The sequence below is a fragment of the Cryptotermes secundus genome, unplaced genomic scaffold (assembly GCF_002891405.2).
Source record: "Cryptotermes secundus unplaced genomic scaffold, Csec_1.0 scaffold99, whole genome shotgun sequence".
Classification (NCBI taxonomy): Eukaryota; Metazoa; Arthropoda; class Insecta; order Blattodea; family Kalotermitidae; genus Cryptotermes; species Cryptotermes secundus.
Window position 1 is genome coordinate 3,320,873 of NW_019725842.1, and position 12,559 is coordinate 3,333,431.

A 12,559-nucleotide genomic window follows, 5' to 3' on the forward strand; every position below is an offset into this window, starting at 1 on the left:
TAATACCTGTGAAACCACAGTGAACATTTTCAGGAAAAGTATACTGCTAGTTGGTTGATAAAGTGGCACGGGTCGAATTTAGCCGTTTTTTTCTAAACTGCCTCTTCATTTCTATGGTTACTAAAGCACATATGGTTATCATTCTTTTTTGTTGTAGGAACTTCAGTGTTTCATGAACATTTAGTTTATCGCAAGACATTTTGACAGTCAGTATTTTCGTATATAAATATTAACTACAGGTTTTATCACATTATAGTTAATGTATGTAGAACTAGTTACAAATTTAGTGTTCATTTCGTCAGATATATTCCAGACATGACATGTTACAATTATGTATAATTTTATGGCAGATCTAGGGGGCAGGCAGTAGCGTAGTTGGTGTAGGCACTATGCTACAAGACAGAAGGTCGCGGGTTCAAGTCCCGATGAGGTCATTGGATTTTTTTTAATTGTCCTAATCCTTTTAGCCGCACTATGGTCCTTGGGTGGACTCAGCCTCAAACAGAAATGAGTACCAGGAATATTCTTGGAATATTCTTGGGGGTAAAGAGCGGCTGGCGCGTAAGGCTGATAACCTTGCCGCCATCTGTGAACCGATTGTCTAGAAAATGTGGGAACCTCAACATCTCACAACCCTATGAACCTCCACGGCCTGTTACAGGGATACTTTTACTTTTAATTTTTTACTTCTTCATGGCAGATCTAATAACTATTGGACAACATTTTTCCAGAGGTTCACTTTACCCGATCATGTCGACTAAATTGGAATTTTACGTCTTTATGACGTAAAGGATTTACATAACTTTTGAAGAACTAATATGATAACAGTAACATCCCAAGCAAGTTACTGTTATATGGAGCAATTGTCATTGACAAAAAGGCAAACGTACCATACGATAAAAAAGAAAAGAGGTGCAGATTACTCGAATTTTCTTTACCCTAACGTCCGCGCCATGGACACAGCAATACGCTCATCATGCACGCACTTAAATGTAGGGATATGATTTCGTGAACGGATATAAATTTTGCACATAACCGTTGATGTTTACCGATGATATGGCGTTACTGCATGATAATATGAACCGATGAATGAATACCACTCACGCATATTTTCTTGCAATATTCATTGAAACATTGTGAATATCTGGCAAAGTAATATAGCTCATATTCCTATGTAAGCCACTCTGTTTTTTTCCGCGATGGGAACTATATAATTTGTAATCACCCGCACATTGCATATGCAGTTATCCTGTGAGAGAGCCGTGACACGTTATTTGTGTGGTCACAGTACAGACCGGAGGTGCACACATAATTCTGAACTCCACCGTTTTCCTCTGTATTGCCCTCTCGAACACAAGAGGAATAATTGATTTTAAACTGAGGATGTTGGTAGAAGCGGCAAGGCTTCTAACTTTATATTCCAAAAGTAGCTGGTTCGAATCTCGGCCAGTACACCACCCGTCCCGGATGAGAATTTTCTTCCTTTCTCTAAGTCCAAGCAGGCAAACGCTATTGTAATTTCCAAAATTAGGTCACGACCGCTTCCCCCCACAATTTTTTTTTTTACGTTTGCAATTTACTCTATATATTTCTATATTGTATAGAGTCCTAGGTAAATAAAGCATCGGCAAATAAATAAATACATTAGACAACACATTTCATTTCATTTTGTACTTATTCAAACATTTTCCCAGATACAGCCTCAGTATAGGCTCCTATAACGTGCTTGCTGTTTCCAGACGGAACCTAAATGATTTCGTTCAGTCACAGTGTAATTTTTAAATATTTATTTTGTCACATATTTATGGCTCTGTGAATAATAATTACGGATTCTGGATTTGATGATTTGGATTTGCTGACACCTTCTTGTACAATCACAGTCAGTTACAACAGCCCACGATAACTGACTGCTAAGACTGATTCCATTCTCAACCTCCTTCTCCATCTCTTCATTCTGTACTTCTACACTGCAACTTCGGAAATCGACTCTTTATCACTATTTGCAATAATTCCACGGAAAACACATCCTATATTGTTGAAAAAAGCCTGTTTACCTCGCCGTTGCTTAGCAATAGATATCCTGTTGTTCCGCGCGTTTGCTTCTGCGAGAATGTGTTTAGCGACCCTTTACCTAGCAATAGGCATGGCGCGGACCCAATAGAAAACACTTCTTGCAATACCTTTTCTTTTGTTGCTTGCTCGTATTTCGAGCGTTGCCTATAAATGGGTCTCCACGTCACACTGTATTCATGCTTGACATAGTTTTTGTGTGAGTATATACAGTATAATCTTTATTGATATGTTGCTAAGGAAATGATTCATTAACAATTAATATTAGAAAAGCAGATTCTGCGAGGCGCCTACTTTGTTAGAATAGATTTCTTAAATTCTCGCTTGTTTCGGCAGCTGTACTTCGCTACATACAAGGTTTCTCCATCCTTATGTCATGTGAAGTTCCACAGGTCTTCATCATATGTTGACGAAAACTGAACAAATTAAAAGAATTAACACGACGAAGAAGTAGATCACAAGACACAAAAGGTTGGTAAGCAGTTTATCAGACATTCAGCATTACACATCGGATATTCAGGAGTAAGCCTGCATCAAGGAGAATTACGTACTCTCAGCTCCATTCATTATTATTACAGCTGTGAGTGTTGTTGATTTCGCATTTGCTAAGCCAGATACAAGCAGTTATGGCCAGCTAAGTCCATGCATCAGAATCGTCCTTGAGAAGCTAAGTCTTACTCAGCTTGTCTATTATTCGCCATATTATGAACCCTAAAATTCATTACGGTGTTCTCAAGGAGTTGCCTCGAGTCCTATCCTGAGCCGGACGAATCCAACCCACATCGTCTCACCTAAGGTTTATCAGGATAAAGTAATACGAAACTGGAAAAAGAATGTACAAAACGATGAACCCATAATTGATACTCTTCGAGAAATATGTAAGGATAAAAAATTCAAAACATTTTAGATGCTTCGTACAAGCAGGAGGTACGGAATTAGTGGCAGCAGCATACACTGATTCTGTTGAAGAACATTACATGAAGAACAGCTAGATGGGAGATACGGGCTGAAATGTTACGACAGTATCGCTGATGTTTACAGTGTTCTTCGAGGGGCTTATATGGGATTCAAGTGAATAATAATGGCATCCACTTGAGGGGTTCTATGACTTACAGATCCGAAGCTTAAAATTTCTCATTGAGCCGAATAATTACCAAGTGCCCCGTTGCTTTAGTTAATTACAGTATGGTAAAGTTTTCTCTACGCCATGTCTTGAAGACGTAGAAGAAAGGAACCAAAGCTCCAGAAATTCTAACCTTATCATTAGGTGGGGATGAAAGATCATCTTCGCAATCTGGCCGCTTTAACCCAGATGAAAGGATTTACAGATATTTCGTAATCTGAACTTAAGGTACCAGTCTGTTGGGAGACCAAGAAAGCTAAATCCCTGGCTCTGCAGGACGACCCCCTTGATTTAAGACACTAGTTTACTTATTGATGTTCTGAACCCAGAGAACCGTGCAATCACATGATTACTTCTTCGTTGAGATCAATAGCTCGAAAGAACCTGTGATCCCAGAATGGTTGCCCTTTGCTCAACACTGCAAGCACATTTGACTTCAGTCATACATAATACATGTCCTGTCATACCATGCAAAATCTGTACAGTTTATTCGTTAGGTTTCTAAAGCAGAAGGTAAAGGTAAAGCTAATAAGAGGCATTAGTGTTATGAGACGTCGAGGCTCCCGCATTTTTTAGACAATCGGCTCACAGATGGCGGTGAGGTTGCCAGCCTTACACGCCTGCCACCCTTTACCCCCAAGAAGTTTTCGAATTTAATCTCATCTTATCATGAAGAAAGTCGTCTTCTGGGTTTAGGCGCCGTGTATTCTTCGTTTTGGCCGACGTTTCGGAGGAACGTATCGCCTCCATTTTCAGAACAGTTGAATGGCTTGGAATGCAGAGAACAGTAGCTGTAGCAGTAGATGGAGGCGATACGTTCCTCCGAAACGTCGGCCAAAACGAAGAATACACGGCGCCTAAACCCAGAAGACGGGTTTCTTCATAGTCATCGCCGTGAAAACCTCAAAACTTTCATCTTATCATATTTATAAATACTATTTCGATTTGATACTCTTGTTAGAAGTACGTCAATGTTTCTGCATTTTAAAATAATTTGATTTAAGTAATATTATGATCTTATTCCAGATTCGGTTGACGAATTACGAACATATGGTTGTCACTTTCTTATGCATTGATATGCAGTCCAGTATCTTTCCTAGCTATCCACTCAGTCAAGTCCGTCTGTAATGCAACATAAAAATTTTCACAATCTCTCCTTCATTTAAAATAATATTAAAACCGCAATTGCTGCGTTTCGGACTTATTTGGCCATCTTCAGATAATTTTTCACTTTTCGAAACGGTCGCACTGCACTAGATCGCAAATCAATAAATTTAAGTGCAATTGCATTTTCGTTGTTCACAATAAAATACGTTTGTTTCAGAATAAAACTCTCTCAGTGTTCCGCTTTGTTTTGCTTGTGCGGCTTCCATATTTGTGACCCCTTCGTACGTCTGCTCTCACTAATTGGGTATATGTCCCTTGTATCAAACAGTAAACATTTGTCTGAAGATGGCCAAGTAGGGCCGAAACATGTAGCAATTTATTTGATTTTAATGTCATTTTAAATTAAAGAATGGTTATGAACATTTTAAAGTTGGATTAAACACAGAAGCGAAAGAGTGAGTATCATATCTATTTAACAAGATGCTCAGACACAATAATGTTACCTTTACAAGCTTCTGGGAAGATTCTCTGTTTCATCAAGATTTTTTGTTACCTGATGAGCGTTCATCATCAGTACCAACTGTCTTCTTGCATTTAGGTCCTGTCCGCATTCTGCTGGGCTTTCCAAACGGCACAAATGGAACTGAAATCAATGGCGATTAACAGGCTTACCGTTCCCTTTCTCCAGTAGAACTCCCAACTAGAGTAGGTTATCTGATTGCTCTGCCTCTTTGATGGATGACTTTATAATGGAGAGCACTGTCGACTTCCTACTTCCATACGTAACATCAGATAAGAAGTCTGTATAAATCATTCCATTGTCTTATGTTGCCGGAATGGGCTTTCCAGATGTGCTCGGTTCACTGATTGTGTTTATGATAATGCGAGACACGGTATCTTGTGTACCTCAGACGCATACGAAACGACGTATTGGCAGTTAATCTAACCATGCCTTTGCCGACTTACTACAACCTACATACTGTTACACGGTGGATATTCTTTGAAAATGTTACAAGTGAAGGAAGGACAAATGTGTCATATCAAACGGGAGCATCAGCACAATATTATGTTCATACATGTTATGTATGTTGTGTGTGTGTGTGTATGGAGCGATGGTTTTGATTCTTGTGTACGTTTTCACAGAGCCCTGGCTTTCAATTTAGACGATACAGGCAAAATTTCATTTATATCGTCTTTCTATATCAGAAACCACGTCTGATTACTTAGAATTGAAAATTTAATGAAGGATTTATATTTCTTTGAACACAAAAATNTAAGTATTATATTTCAGTTTTATATATATCTCTAAATATAAAATTGAAGTATTTTCTTCACTGGCTCTACAACCCCCTGGGGTCCTGGCCTCTGATTTTCAGTTTTATGATCATTTTACAGACGGTAGAATTCCGTGAACGAGTGATCAGCTCGTCTCAAGGCCTACACATAATCACAGGACAACACAAACAGAAAAAACACACATACCAAACATCCATGCCTTATGAGGGATCCAAACTCACGATCCCGGTTTCCAAGCGAGAGAAGACAATACATGCCTTAGACCTCTCGCCTACCGTGACAGGCAAAATTCAAGTATATACTTCAATTTTATATAGAGAGGTATATTTAAAGTTACGAGTATATGAGGAAATTCTGTCTGTTCTTAATAGTTTTCTCTATTTGTTCTGATGTTTTACTTTGAAAGTGAGATATCTTGAAAAAGCTAGGGTTCTTGCTTCTAAACCGTCTAGTAGTGACATCAGTTCAGAAAGTGTGAACCATGATGTTATGCAGAAGTAAACGAAGAATCAGCAATCAGAAAACAGAAGGATCGATACTTTGAAGAATATCTTAGCCTCAAATACGTCACCTACCTTGACATGCTCACCCACATTCGGACTTTTGCTCCTCTGTCTACCGCGAGTGTATAAGAATCTGAATTTGATTCTGCTTTCTATAAGTGGACTTCCTAATCACCTGTAAAACTGTCCTGTTAACAGCAGCTATTCCTGTATAATACAAGTTACGTCGTGGATGTAGATTTCAGGAATCTTACTTGCCGCTTCTTCGCCTGCTCGTACATCCAAAGAATTGCCAGGACCCTTCAAACTCCTGCTACTCATGAAGGCCCTATTTCTTCATGATAAATTCAATATTGTGTTCTCATCTACATCCAGATCTCCCAAACCGAGTCGCCTCGTGTAGCCAAAGCGCTTCAGACATGTATTATGAAGGTGCTTGTTTCGAATCTCGATTGTGGGATTGGCTGTCCTAACTGTGAAGTGTTTCGATTAGGACACGATCGCTTCTTTCCACTTTCCTGTCAATCATTCACCAGTCATCTACCATCCGATGCTATGTAGTCGATACTGATAAGAAACAACAGAACACATCTCCCAAACCATATAGGCTGCATTGTGAAGAGAATTATCTTCCGGAATAAAACGCCCAGTAGTTCGGTAAAGACCAGCGACTTAACGGAGGAACCTACTGCTTCCATCTTGAGAGCTGACGAGCAAGCCAAGCAAGACACCAGCATGATGCAGGCGACAAGGAAAGCTTTGCCTTTATCTTTGGGTAGAAGAGAAGAAACCAGCAAGCAGAACTCTGAGTCCCCTTACACAAAATGTCCACGTTCTCATTGTCTATCCCGGAGTACCTTTCTGTCCATCATAGGACTTGGTTTTCTACACACAGTTGACTCGTACTTTCCGCCTGCTTCTTGCTGTTTCTTGCTTCGCTAACTCTGATTCCTAAAAGATGGTAGGCGTACTTTCCTCCAGAATGTCGGTGGATCGCTATTGAACTACACGGCCTTACATCACCGCTGTATGAGCCTGAAATGCAGTATATACGTTGTATCTGTAAAGGCATGATGCGGTCGTTTTGTAACCGTAGCCTGGAGGCGCGAAAAATAAACTGCCAAAGGTAAAACTACCTTACCTTCACGTCTCAGTGTAAGGGTCATTGTTTCTCTGCATAGATCTAACCCACATCTCTTGTCACGCACTAACTAAAACATGTGAAGCAACTGGTATCCGTTAGACGCGTGCGCAGTAACAAACGCGCCCACTTGGAACTTTCCAGAATAGGTGCAGGATCAGTTAAATAAGCCTCGAGCTTCGTGAGAGAAAAGTCGGACTGCAAGGTCTGGAAGACGGTGGGCGGGGAAATGAATGAAGCTGCTATTGGTAGGGAGAGACATAGCTTACATTGCATAGTTTCTCCAGCCCCCGAACTGGCAACATCATTTAAATTTAGTATGCTACAAACCGGAAGGTCGCAGGTTCGATTCCCGACGAGGTCGTTGAATTTTTTTTTTTCAATTTTCTTAATCCTTCCAGCCGCACTATGGCCCTGGTGTCGACTTTAACAGAAATGAATACCAGGAATCTTCCTGGGGGTAGAGGGCGGCCGGCGCGTAAGGCTGACAGTCTCACGGCCATCTGTGAGCCGATCGTCTAGAGAAAATGTGGGAGGTTCGACTTCTCACAACTGTGTGGCCCTTCATGGCTTGTTACAGGAATAGCTTTGCCTTTATATGCAAAGCCGTTCTTGCTCATTTTTCAGCAGCGCGTCAAATCATACAGTGAAAACAGACGGAATTCCCAGGCGTAAGACTGCTAGATAATGCTGAAACGGTACTTTGGCTGTATTGCAATTTTCATACTGCGGCGTCTTAGTTGGCGCCGTTTCTAAGAGACGAAATTAAGAGCGTTTCTCTTTCGGTTGATTTTCCGTTACTATATAACACTGCAGTCTTCCAATAGAAGCCGGCCTGCATGGTATTTTTGGAGATATATTTCTGCCAGTAACACAAGAGGCCCGTAAGGAATATATTCTTATATCCCTTTGATCCAAAAGCGCTGCATGCCTTTACGGCTAATGAGTAATGACTGAGCTATCCTGGATCATAAAGATTTCAGTTGCTACGTACACACGCGGACGTCCTCATTGAATGAAAATAATGGAAGGTATCTAGAAAATTTCTGTATAAAACACAAGGAGGACCGCGCATCGAACTTTAGCCGGATACTGGCTCTGCTGATTCTGATGCTCCTTGGCCGTCACCTTCAAAATTCCTTCCTGCTTGACATTCGTAATAATGTTCATATCTCATTTGACATTTTGTAAGTTCTGCAGTTGAAGCAGGGTCGTCAGATTGCTTAAGATGTAATTATTGGTAAAGTATTATCCGAACGCATATTAGCCTTCGTCGGGTATACCACATATATGTGTTATAAATAGCGTTCAATTTGGAAATAGATTGAAAATTTACGGGCTTAAAGATTAAGTTTGATTGGCACACGCACGCCGTAGCGTAGATGGTTCAGGCACTACGAGTATGTTACAAAGCGGAAGGTCGCTAGTTCGAATCCCCATGAGTTCATGGATTTTTTTTCAGTTGACCTAATCCTTCCAGCCTCATTATGGCCCTGGGGTCGACTCACCCTCTAACAGAAATGAGTACTAGGGAACTTCCTGGGGGTAAAGGGCGGCCGGCGTGTAAGGCTGGCCTCACCGCTACCTGTGAGCCAAGTGTCTAGGGAAAATGTGGGAGCCTCGACGTCTCACAAATCTGTGGGCCTCCATGTTCTGTTACAGGGAATAGCTTTTTTAGACAATTAGTACAGCAGGGACAAAGGCGAACAACTACATTACGGCCGGTGTATTACTCACAAGGATATAACTTGCGTTCGTTATAAATGAAGTGGTATCTCATTCATTAATAACATCCTATTTATCTTTCACTCTAATGGAATGTTTACGCCATTTGCAATTTACGGTGACTGAATGCCTGACAGACTGTCTCATTAACTTGCGGGCACTGTGGTAACAATTATATAATCCACATAGCTTACATTCTTGCCATTCATAATCGCGTCATTTAGTGTTCCGTCATAAACTTCATAGTATTCTCTTTCTCATTTATTTCCTAGTCTTTACTTCATTGGTACCTGAGCACCTGTAATTACCGTAAACGTTCTACTGTTTGAAATGCCAGAAATATTTCTAAATTTCACCTCAGCTCTTTCCGCTCCAAAAGTGACTTGAGCTTTTTGAAGCATGGACAAAACTATGGGATCAATGTATGCGTTCCCAAGGAGACTTTTGAAGGAGATAGCAGCCAAAATTGAGTAAGTTAAGCCAGAAATTTTTTACCTAGTCCTGGAAGTTTCCGATACACCTCGTATAGTGCAAACCCCTATTATCTCAATGGGGGAAAAATTGCAAAATTGAATGTGTTATTTAGTTCTGAGTGTTGCAAACAAAAAGAAGTACAATTTGTAGCATTAAGAAATATTCAGTTAAATTCCGTAAATTTAATTCAGACATATTCACCCATACGAGTGTCGTTATAAATATTGTAACGTGTTTTGCGTTACTGATCCCACTTCTGACACCAATGTAACGTGTTTACGTTACAGAATACGCCGTAGAGATGGTTAAGTGGTTTATTTAACAATCTTCAAATAACGGCTACAATTAATTATAACAATGTTACGGGTTTCCACACTTTACAAACCCTAGAACAAAATCTCTTAACACTCTCTTCAAGAGTCTTCACGTATTAATAACGCGGGAGCTATACAAGTCTCCCTGAATTACACACTCCAGATATGACTGGTTATCACTGGTTATCGCACACGCGGCTGTTATGTTTCAACTCGGCGACTGTTACTTTATAACTCACTCGAAGCCACTGTGCAGCTCACTTATATAGCTGCAGTGCTTGCTTGTTGCGTAACGAGTGCCACGTCATCCTGTTTCGTCACCGCTGTTGACTCGCCTTGCATAGTTACCAGGTTGCGGGGGCTCGGCTATCTTCGGCTCCGCTCGGCTCTCTTCGGCTCCGCTCGTGACGTCACCGCGCATAGCTGCCAGGATGCGGGGTGATTACTCGCCTATTACGCGAGCGTTACGCTACCGCTATGTGCAGCTGGGGAGGTAGGGGTCAACATGTCACAATATAAATTAGAACTGCTGATAATGAACTTCATATTCATTCTTAAAGACCGGAAAATAAGGTGACCCCTTTTTTCTAGGAAGCATCATTAAATAATCTAATTATATTAAGACTAATGCGATATATTCTGCCAGCTGCGTCAGTTATATACTTTAAATGGCAAGATGATTCAGCAGTACACCCACTTTGACGCAATATATTTTATAGGTTGATGTACGTGTAATTTGTTGGAGTAAAACCTCAGTATAACTTGTCTCTAGGCCAGAATTGGAACCCTGTTACCCGTGGTTAGGAAACGGGAATGCTAATCACAACTGTCCATTGTTCAGAGACAGCCTCCATGTCTTGTAAGACTGCTTCCTAGGAACGTATCATATATTTACATGTCACATATTAGGTGTTTCGGATTTGATGATCGAATTTATTGCAGCTTCATACAACTTTTTACAACGTTTCACAAACCACTGTCTTCGAGTGGACATTCTAGAATTCTGACATCCAATTGAACGGAACTGAACTCTCAGTTCAAGGTCAGAGACGGTGTCACTTTGGGACTGACGGTCAGTCAGTCAGTAAATCTTGGTGTCGTGACCCATCTGTGGCTCATGACCAGATATGAATTATTACCGTTTGGCAGTTACGGTCTTGTTTCTGTGGGGCGCCTTGTCTGACGAGAACACGGGTCTGTCTTTTGTATATGCTGCTGGCACTTGCCAGCGTAGTCCTTCTCGACTCCGAGTCCTTTGGGACTCGCGACCATATTTTACTGTCTCAGATTTGGGACTTCCATTTTTGTCGCCTCTTACGGCTCGCAGAGTCACTGTGGAGGCATTCGACCCAGCCTCACACGGGAGGAACTCTCAGTTACTGTTGGTTTTTCATTATATATAACCTCGGGTCGCACCACAGCACAGAAGATAACGTCCATTGCCTAGCAGTGGAAGTCTCTGCTTGTTGAGTATTTGTTGGAACGGGTTTACCTAGCAACGGGCAGTTTCCCAAGAATCTGTCTCCGCGGGAAGATGTTTATCAAACCGTTGCCTAGCAATGGATCCGTACGTCACACTATATTCGGGAGTACTGGGCAGAACAGAAGTCGGTCAGTTAGTCAGTCAGTCGAAGCAGCCGCGGAAGAAGAAGAACTGAACCCGTGATTAGAAGATTTGATGTGTTATAATCAGTGATAGTTTGTGATAACTGAGGAAGCATTTGGAGTGTGTAATTCAGTGACACTTGTATAGCTCCCGTGTTATACCGTAAATAAGTGAAGACGACTTAAGATAGAGTGAATAGATTAGTGTGTAGATTTTGTAAATTGTGTAAACAGTGCAACAGTGTTATAATTAATTGTAGTTACGACTTGTAGGCTGTTAATAAAACCAATTAACAACCACGAACAGCCAAACACGTTACACTGCTGTCAGAATTTGTTACGAACTTAAACACGCCACAATTAGGACAAATAATTGAATTTACGAGTGCATTATACTACCGCATTATGGAGATGGAACAAATGATGAAACACTCACACACGCACGCACGCACGTAAATTATATTTAGTGTATATAATGGCTCTGGGGTCTCTCAGTTGTATTCATTGGGGTACATTGGACCTCCCCCCTGCATAAGGAGGCTGGGAGTGAACTGGCCACTCTGCTTATCTAAAGTCAGGTGAGGAAAAGAATACAAACGGATTCCATCCCACCTGGTCTTCTAGCGGATATCTTCTAAGTGTTTTCCTGAACTCCCACCAGTTGTCGCTTGTGCTGTGGATTTCTTCCGGCCTACATGACGTCTCTCTGCGCTCTCGAGTCGTTATTGTTTCTGAGAGACGGGAGATTTAATGTACGTACGGTTGGCAGTAGGTGGTAAATTTATTTCCTGCCAACCGTATTCATTATTTCCCTTACTCGGATGCAGTGCCGATGCGTAGAATGCATGAATCTGGACTGTAATTTATTTTGTATATGTTAACGGCATTGTCATGCAAAAGTTTAAAAATGTTTTCTTTATGTCTTGCAGGATGGTTCTTGTTTTCTATAAAGTAAAAGTAAATCGATCCTTGTAACAGGCCATGAAGGCCCATAGGGTTGTGAGACATTGAAGGTCCCACATTATCTAGACAATCGGCTCAAAGATGGCAGTAAGGTTGTACATGTAGAAATTTTGTAGCTTAATTTTCTGCAGAGTGTACCTAATGGAGACGTGCCACCCTGAATTTTCCGCAATTCTTTATTAATGCATAGACAACTCTATGAAGCACCTATTTCAGGAGTTAAAGACTTTGCACTCGG